Source organism: Tamandua tetradactyla, chromosome 3, assembly GCF_023851605.1.
Source record: "Tamandua tetradactyla isolate mTamTet1 chromosome 3, mTamTet1.pri, whole genome shotgun sequence".
Lineage (NCBI taxonomy): Eukaryota > Metazoa > Chordata > Mammalia > Pilosa > Myrmecophagidae > Tamandua > Tamandua tetradactyla.
Genome location: NC_135329.1, coordinates 60,441,204 through 60,451,472, shown reverse-complemented (window position 1 = coordinate 60,451,472; position 10,269 = coordinate 60,441,204). Strand labels below are relative to the sequence as shown.

The following is a 10,269-nucleotide window of genomic DNA, read 5'->3' as shown; positions in this document are numbered from 1 at the left end:
ACAAAATGTGGTATATACATACAATAGAATATTATGCAGCAGTAAGACAAAATGATGTTCTGAGCCAACATGACAAGAAGGATGAACCTTGACAACATAATGCTGAATGAAGTAAGTCAGAAACAAAAGGATAAATACTGTATGATTCCACTTTTATGACCACGGTAAAGGTAAAATCAGAGGTTTTAATACAGAATATAAGGGACGTAGAGATGCACAGAAGCTAGAGATGGGTGAAGGGTTACCTAATGAAGTTAAACTTAACTGTAAGGGAATAGACAGAAGTGAAGGCAATTCTCTAGTGGGTCTATAAATAATACTAGTATATTTAAGGTGAACATGATTGAAAGGGGTTGTATAGACTCGTGTGGCTTGCCAATTAACACTACAAATGTAAATAATTTCTTTCCTGATCTACTGAAAAGGTTAAGAAAAAAGATAAGCCTTTGGAATATGTTTTTATTCTTACTCAAAATCTTCTAAACTCCCTGCATGGTTAGAATATATTCCAGTTTCTATGTGCAAATTAAGACAGTGATTCCCAAGCAAAGGAAATTCCCTGGTCTCGGGGTGGGTGCATAGCCTGGAGGTTATTTCACAAATGCAGACCATTGCCTACTATCCCTTCACCCCCACCTACCACTAAATGTTCTGATTCAGTAATTCTTGAGTTGGGCCAGTGTATTAGTCAGGAAAATGGAACCAACAACATATACATATGTGCCTGTGGAGATTAGCAAGACTAAACCCCACAGGACAGGCAAAAGGTTGGATACTCAATGAAGATGATGGTGAATTCCTCTGAGGAAGCTAGCTGGCTGAAGTAGAGGCAGAAATTCTAATTTCTGGCTTTTAAAATCCTCGGTTCTCCCTTTAAGGCCCCAATTGATTGGATGAAGAGATTCTCCTTATTGTCCAAGACAATCTCCTTGTTTATTATAGATGTAATCAACCATGGATGCAATCAACTGACTATTGATTTAAATCCATTTTTGGCAAGACACACAAGTCTATACAACCCCTTTCAATCATGTTCACCTCACAGTAATAATCAGGCCAGGGCTTGCTTGACCAAACACCTGGATACCATAACGTAGCTAACTGGACATATGAAATTAATCATTACAAACCTAAGGATGTGTTGGAGAAGTAAGGTGCTATCCATGTGTTTCTACATGCTTAAGGGATACTGCTTTAGCATTTATCTTTTAAGAGACACCAGGTTTTGTAAGAATAGCTCATGATCACAGATACAAATGGCCTCAACTACATATTTGGTCTTGGGCACAAGCAGGGGACAAAAGCAAATCTGATGAGTGCCAGGAGAACTTTGGAGCATGGAAGGGGTCAAAGTCCACTGAAGAGCATCAGACACTGAAAACAGATGGTATTGGCCCAAGGTTCCCATGGACCACCTCAAGCATTTCCCAGGACTAGAAGTCCAACAACGCCAACAAGCAGAACTCAAAGATAGACCTGGGACATTTCTTATAACCCGGTTAGTGAAGGTAGAAATAGTGATCATGAGATATGAATGAAGCTGATCTGGATAGGACTAAGGTAAATCAGAATACAGAATGATATCATTCATCTTTTGAAACTTCAATTTCTGGGTGAGACCAAAGGGAGAGATGTTTATTTGGTACAAAATGTATATTTTGGATAGTGCGTTTCCTCATTTAACTTGTATTGTCAGTTTAGTTGAACATCAAAACATGGAATCTTGAATAGGGCACGAGAATTTGTTGGTTTGTACAGATTAGCATGATGCCCCAATACATATGAGCATATTTGGGCAATGAATAAAGAAGTATTTGCAAGGTGTCCTGGGGGCACTAGTGAGAAAGGAGGAAATATTCAACTTCCCCATTTGAAGAATTTCCCATAGTCTCAAGCAGTGGGATCAACAAAACCAATAGGCCAAGCCCTCGATTGTGGGATTCACCCTTATGAAACTTATTCCTGCAAATTATAGGCTAAGCCACTTAAAATTAGGCCTAAGAGTCACCCACAGAGAACCTCTTTTGTTGCTCAGATTTGGCCTCTCTCTCTAAGCCAACTCAACAGGTGAATTCACTCTCCTACCCTGCGTGAGTTATGACTCCTAGGGTTATAAATCTCCCTGGCAATGTGGGACAGAAATCCCAGGATTAACCAGGACCTGGCATCGAGGGATTGAGAAAGCCTACTTTATCAAAAGGGGAAAGAAAAAAATGTGACAAAAGAAATTTCCAGTGGCTAAGAGATTTTCAACAGAGTTGAAAGGTTATCCTGGAGGTTATTCTTATGCATTATGTAGATATCCCTTTTTAGTTTATGTTGTACTGGAGTGGCTGGAGGGAAGTACCTGAAACTGTTGAGCTGTGTTCCAATAGCCTTGATTCTTGAAGATGATTGTATAAAGATACAACTGTTTAAAATTATGACATATACAAGCCTACTTAAAATTAAGCCTAAGAGTCACCCCCAAGAGAACCTCTTTTGTGGCTCAGATGTGGCCTCTCTCTCCAGCCAACACAACAAGCAAACTCACCACCCTTCCCCATCTACGTGGGATATGACTCCCAGGGATGTGGACCTTTCTGGCAATGTGGGACAGAAATACTAGAATGAGCTGAGACTCAGCATCAAGAGACTGAGAAAACCTTCTCGACTAAAAGGGGGAAGAGTGAAATGAGACAAAATAAAGTGTCAATGGCTGAGAGATTCCAAACAGAGTTGAGAGGTTATCCTGGAGGTTATTCTTACGCATTAAATAGATATCAGCTTGTTAGTCAAGATGGAATGGAGAGGCTGGAGGGAAGTGCCTGAAAATGTAGAGCTGTATTCCAATAGCCATGTTTCTTGAAGATGATTGTATGATGATACAGCTTTCATGATGTGACTGTGTGATTGTTAAAAGCTTGTGTCTGATGCTCCTTTTATCTACGTTATCAAGAGATGAGTAAAACATATGGAATAAAAATAAATAATAGGGGGAACAAATGTTAAAATAAATTTAGATTGAAATGCTAGTGATCAATGAAGGTGAGGGGTAAGCGGTATGGTATGTACGAATTCTTTTTTGTTTTCTTTTAATTTCTTTTTCTGAATAGATGCAAATGTTTCAAGAAATGATCAGATGATGAATATGCAACTATGTGATGATACTGTGAATTATTGATTATATATGTAGAATGGAACAATCAAAAGTTAAGAATGTTTGCATTTGTTGGACATTTGTTGGTATTTAAAAAAATTAAAAGATTAATAAAAAAATTGTGACATATAATGTATATACAAAGATGCTGTAAATTTCCAAGTACCTTTTGGCAAATAGATATAGAATAGATTTTAATGTTTGGATTTGGGTTACAGTTCCATGGTTTTTTGGTTTTTCCTCCTAGCTGCTCCAAGACACTGGAGACCAACAGAAATATCAATATAATGATTCAGCAGTCATCCTCATTTGTTAAATCCCATCTTTTTTGTTAAAAAAAGCATATATATATAAAATTAAATAGCATATATATATAAAAGCAACAAATTTCAAAGTGCACTGCAGCAATTAGCTGTAGAACAGATTTCAAAGTTTGGCATGGGTTACAATTCCACAATTTTAGCTTTCTCTTTCTAGCTGTTCTAAGGTACTGGAAGCTAAAAGAAATATTAGTATGATGATTCAGCGCTCAAACTCATTTGTCAAACACAACCTTCTTGGCATAACTCCACCATCTCCTTTGATCTTTTGCCCACTGTTTTGGGGTATTTGGGGTATGTCCATTCTACCTTTTCATGTTGGAAGGAACTCTCAATACTATGGGATGGGGGTTGGAACTAGATGATGTTCTGGAGAGACTGGCTTCTCTGAATTTCAGGACTTATTTGGTCCAGGGACCCATCTGGAGGTTGTAGGTTTGGAGAGATACTCTAATGCATGGAACTTTTGTAAAATCTTACAGAACAAAATCTTAAAATTTTGTAGAATCTTACATATTTTGTAGAATCCTAAAGGTGTTCTTTAAGATTGGCAGGGATGGTTTTGACAGTTATGATAGTAGCATGTCTAACTGAAGCTTGCCTAAGAGTGGCCCCTGTGTACCCTCTCAACTCTATTTGAATTCTCTCAGACAATGATACGTTATTTGTTACACTGCTCTTCCCACTTTTGGTCAGGATGGCATTGTTGATGCCACGGTGCCAGGGCCAGGGTCATCCCTGGAGGTCAACTCCCACACCACCATCGAAACTTTCATTCATGAATGCCATATTCTATGTAGGAGGGACAGCAATGGTTTCATTTGCAGCATTGGTCTTAAAAAGAAAAAAGCCAGGGTGGCTCAGAAGACAGAGTTTTTACCTGCCATGCCAGAGACCCAGGCTCGATTCCGGCTGCCTGCCCATGCAAAAAAAGAGAGAGAGAGAGAAAGGCCACATCTGAGCAACAAAAGAGGTCCTCAGGAGGTGACTCTTAGGCATACTTATAGGTAGGCTAACCTTCTCTGTGACATACGTAAGTTTCACAAGCGCAAGCCTCAAAATCAAGGGCTTGGCTATTGATTTGGGTGTTCCTAATGATTGGCACAGTATCCTGGGCTTTCCAGGTAGCAAAGTTTAATAGTTCCATATTTTTCTCCCATCCCTCAAGAAACTTTGCCAATACTTTTTGGTTAACCACTTAATATACTCTGGAATGTATCCAGGCATTCCATTATGCTATACTGGATTAAAGGGTCTCATTTTTGTTCTGGGATTCCTGTGTTTGGATTGTTTAAATGATCTATCCAGACAGGTTGAGTTACATTATGTGCTACAGAAAAGCTAGGTTGTGGATGTAATAAAACTTTCTTCCTTTGATCTCAAAGAGTAGGTGAAGTTCTAAAATGCAGGAAATGTCTTCCTTACCCCTGCACTCTGAATTACCTTAATCTTGCCACAATGGCTTCATTCTTACTCTAAATACCACATTACACATATATGAAACAACTCCTCAAAATCCAGAAATAACAATTACTAATCTGGTCTAAATGTGATTGCTAGAAGACCTTACAATCTAGACCCCAGTTTACTTATAAGTGCTTTTTTCAATGAGATGATCAATACTTGTGCTTTTGGTTCTGGCTGATTTTGCCTCACCAAATATCCCATAGGTTTATTCACATCGTTACCTGCCTCAAACTTTGTTCTTTTTTGTAGTAGGACTGTGTTCAATCATATGTTTACACCATCATTTGCCAGTCTACTTCTCAGTCAGTGCATCTTTCAGCCACCTCTATGTACTGGGCCTCATGTATAACATCCAAATTCAACAGTCCTTCATGTCCAAAGTCAACAACCCATTGATTGTATAGAGATATAACTTTTACACTGTGACTATAGGATTGTGAAAACGTTGTGTCTGTTTCTCCTGTTATCCAGGCTATGGACAGATGAGTAAAAAGTATGGAAGAAAAAATAAATAAACTATGGGGTGCACAAAGGGTAAAATAGATTGGGTAAATGGAAATACTAGTGGTCAATGAGAGGGAGAGATAAGGATTAGGGTATGTACGAGTTTTTTCTTTTATCTTGTGAATTCTTTTTCTGGACTGATGCAAATGTTCTAACAATGGTTACGGTGATGAACACACAACTATGTGATGATATTGTTAGCTATTGATTGTATGCCATGTATGGAATGCATGTGCATGAAGATTTATCAATAAAATATTAAAATAAAGTAACATAAAAACAGATAGTGACCATGGAAGGGAAGAAAGTGAGACACTAGTTGTCCATGGGATATGGTGGTAAAACATTCAAATGACCACCTGCAGTTTGCTGAAATCAAGTGCTGATTAAAGGCAATGTTTTGGGAAGGCAGCTGCTATTGCAGCAGAAAATTAGGTTAGAAATGTGTATTGCAAGGACTGTGACATGGGCTTGCATCTTATCACTGCATTGGAGAAATCCTACTTAAAAAGCATGACTATTCCAGGCCTTTAACGCTCAGTTCAAAAAATGTCAGAGAAAGGGACTTATTCAAAGGCCTTACAATCATTTATTTTCTCTTGTAACCACAAAGTGAGTATGGTTATGGGATGAATGTTTCTGAAAGACAGATACAATGCTTAGTAGACAAGTTTGCAAAATTTCAACACTAGATGTGACCACCGAAATGCAGGTGATAACTTGATTAAATGGTTTCCATGGAGATGTGTGTCCACCTATTTAAGCTGGTGTTGCTTACTGGAGCCCTTTAAGAGAGAATCATTTTTGGAAAAAGCTTTAGAGCCCACATAGAATGCTTTGGGGATGAAAAAGGAAAACATCCCCTGAGGAGCTTTATGAAGCAAGAAGCCTGGAGAGAAAGCTGGGAGATGTATTCACCTTGTGCCTCTCAAGTTGAGAGAGAAACCCTGAATATCATCAGCCTTCTTGAACCAAGGAATCTTTCCCTGCATGCCTTAGATTGGACATTTTCATGACCTTGCCTTAATTTGGGCACTTTCACAGCTTGAGAACTACAACCCTGCAACTTAAAAAATTCCCCTTTTTGAAAGCAGTTCCATTTCTGGTATATTCCATTCAGGCAGTTTGCAAACTAAAACAGTGCTACTCTCCAGACCCCTAGGCATCATCAGCATCTTTCATCAGAAGGGTCTTTAATTCTCCACATAGAAGAAGGAGGGAATGTCGATACAGTGAGTCACATTTTGCCTACACCCCCACCTTGTAAGGACAGAGATTCTATCTGGGGACTGCTCCAGGATACATTCCCTGACTCTGCCAATGAACCCACCTGAACTGAGTGGCATTCAGGGTACACAAGCTCAGTTGTGAGTCTGGCCAGGAAAGTGCACAGTGGTGAAGGGTGGGTGATTCTGAGCTATGGAGGCCACATTCACATGGTTAGCATATAGTTAGGGTAAAGCCAGGAGATGCCAGTGAGACTTCATGGTGGGAGTCCCCAGGGGAATTCCCTGAAAAATGGACTAAAAGAAGCAGACTGGGACAAAGGAAGAGGGTAGCCAGACGGTCAGGAGGCCGGTCAGTGCCATCCTAAGGCTTAGCTCAGCTCTAGGAAGGAGCTCCTGTCCATCACTACTGGCCCCAGGTCTCCAGGGCAAACGATCTTTATTTATTTCTTGCACACAAGGAAGTTGAGGCCCAGAAGGTTGCCCAACATAGCCAAGAGTTGCAGTGAGAGGCTCATACCATGTCTCTCTGACTGCAGAGCCTTGGGTTGGCAGACCAGACTCCCTCACTGTCATTTCTCCTGAGAGATTAGGATTCATGATGAACTAAAAGCAGGCAGGAGAGAAGCTGGGGAAGCCACCCATGGAAGGAGTATGCAGGGACCTCTTGAAAGTGGACGTTATAGAAAGGCCGTGGCACCGCCCTCTCCATGGCCCGAGAGTCCGCTCGCACAGTTCCCACAATGCACGGGACAATGGCCCGACCGCCGCCACTACCCAGGCCTAAGCGGGCGGGGCGGAGACCGAGCGCGGCCCGGTGGGGCCTGAGTGCGGTGAAGAGATTGTTCTCTGAAGGCTGCGTTGGAGGCTGTGACAGAGCAGAGAGCCTGTGTGGAGCTGTTGGGGAGGCTTTCTGAATAACATGGCCCTTCGCCATTACCCTTGCCATGACCACATTTTTCACCAGCCTTCCCCGCTGGATTCAAGATGCAAAGCAGGAGGAGGAAGTGGGCTGGAATGTAGTTCCCAGGCCTCAGGACCGGGAGGCGGAGAGTCAAGTGAAGTGCCAATGTGAAATCTCTGGGACACCCTTCTCAAATGGGGAGAAGCTGAGGTCTCACAGCCTCTCCCATCCACAGCTGGGACCATATAGCTGTCCTCAGCTGCACTGTGGCAAGGATTTTGCCTCCAAGTACAAGTTGTATAGGTAGGTGACATGCTCACACCTCTTCCTAACCTCAGGTTCCCAGAGGACAAAACCAGAGAGACGCCACTGAGTGTGGGACTTTATCTGTAGCAAAGGAGTGAAGGTTAATTTGTTTCACAAGTGTCCCCTGAAAACCAGCCATTTGAGATCACTAACTAAAAAGTAATGGTGATTTTTTTTTTCAGAAACTACTCTGAGGGTGCACAGGTGGTTCAGTGGTAGAGTGCTCACCTTTTATGCGGGAGACCCGGGTTCGATTCCTGGACCATGTACCACCACCACCACCCCCCAAAAAAACTGAAACGAAACTAGTCTGGGGTACATAGATGGTTCATTGGTAGAATGCTCACCTGCCATGTGGGAGACCCAGATTCGATTCCTGGCCCATGGACTCAAATCAACAACAACAACAGCTAGGATCTGGCACATGGCCACTCACTCGGCCCAGAAACCCAACCAGTGCATGTGCTGTGATGTTTCATCGCAAGGACCATCTGCGGAACCACTTGCAGACCCACGACCCCAACAAAGAAGCCCTCCACTGTTCTGAGTGCAGTAAGAACTATAATACAAAGCTGGTCTACTGGCGCCACCTGGCCATGCATGCAGCCAGCAGTGGCGACCTTAGTTGTAAGGTGTGCCTGCAGACCTTTCAGAGTACCCAGGCCCTGCTAGAGCACCTGAAGGCCCACTCACTCCAGGTAGCAGGCGGTGCCAAGGAGAGGAGGCATCCTTGTGATCACTGTGACCGGAGGTTCTATACTCAAAAGGATGTGAGGCAGCACACTGTGGTACACACAGGCCAGAAGGACTTCCTGTGTCAGTACTGTGTCCAGAGGTTTGGCCGCAAGAACCACTTGACACAGCATGTCAAGAAGAGCCACTCGCATGAGCTGCTCAAGATTAAGACAGAGCCGGTGGACATTTTAGGCCTGCTCAGCTGAAGCTCCACAGTCAGTGTAAAGGAAGAGCTGAGCCCTATGCTGTGCATGGCTTCTCGGGGTGTTATGGGGGCTAAGGCCTTTCCTGGCATGTTGCCTATGGGCATGTATGGTGCCCACATCCCTACTATGCCCAGTGCGGGCGTTCCACACTCCTTGGTGCACAACACTTTGCCCATTGGTATGAACTACCCTCTGGAATCCTCACCTATCTCTTCCCCAGCTCAGCTCCATCCAAAATACCAGCTTGGATCTACCTCATACTTGCCCGACAAATTGCCCAAAGTGGAGGTGGATAGTTTTCTGGCAGAGCTTCCAGGAAGTCTGTCTCTTTCATTGGCTGAACCCCAGCCCGCCTCACCTCAGCCAGTGGCAGCTGCAGCCCTCCTAGATGAAACACTGCCCACTAAGAGCCCCGCCAATCTCTCTGAGGCCCTCCGAGCTGCTAATGTGGACTTCTCTCATTTACTGGGCTTTCTTCCACTCAACTTGCCTCCATGTAACCCACCTGGGGCCACAGGAGGCCTGGTCATGGGTTATTCCCAAGCTGAGGCACAGCCCCTGCTCACCACTTTGCAAGCTCAGCCTCAAGATTCCCCGGGGGCTGGGGGTCCACTGAACTTTGGCCCTCTGCACTCCTGCTTCCTGTCTTCACCTCTGGTCTGAGCACCACCACTCTGCCTCGTTTCCACCAGGCATTCCAGTAGCCTCCAAGGAGGCCACCCCAGCTCATTCCTTGGTTCTGTCAGGGAGCCTCAGTACTCACCCCATCAACATCCCCTATGAAGGCAGCTGAGCTTTCAGAGCTGGATTTGAAAAGAAAAACTTCCAGTGTCTGTATGGAGTGCTTCATTGGGGGTTTGGGCTCCAGGATCAATTCCAGGAAGAGCCTTGAGTCCCAACCCCATGAAAAGATTGCATACCATAGGACTTTAGGTATTTTTACTTTTATTTTTTTATCTGAATTGGGAGCCACACTTAGCCCTCTCCCTTTCCAAAGCATCAGAACCTCCTTCTCTTTGGGGGGAAAGATGGAGGCCTCTAAAAGATGCAGAAATGGTGAGGGTTTCACCTTGGATGACCTTGAGAAAAATAGCCCAAGAAGCCTTCCTTCTGGTGCCAACTTGCAGTTCTTACAGAAGTCAGTTGGCTAGGCCCTGCTGCAGAGGGTCACTTGGCTCCATCTCTGGCCTCCATCCAGTGGGTAGGAGAGAAGGCCTCTTTTCTTCCCTACCACCCCTTTCCCTCCAGTACCAGCATCTTCATTTTCAGTCAGTGTTGTCCAGCAATGGTACCATTTACACAGTCACCTCAAACACACCATTTCACCTCCCTTGCTGAGCTGTTAGCCTTAGAATGCGTGCAGTGAACATTGTTTACACACCATGAATCCGTTCCCACCAGTCCATTCCAGTTGGCACCAGCCTGAACCATTTGGTACCTGGTTTTAACTGGAGCCCTGTTT

General features: G+C 43.5%; 1 pseudogene; it reads left to right on the top strand.

Annotated features, from left to right (window-relative positions):
• The first annotated feature begins 7,603 nt into the window (after positions 1–7,603).
• LOC143676101 (zinc finger protein PLAGL2-like) lies at positions 7,604–9,511 on the top strand (annotated as a pseudogene).
• Positions 9,512–10,269: the final 758 nt, after the last annotated feature.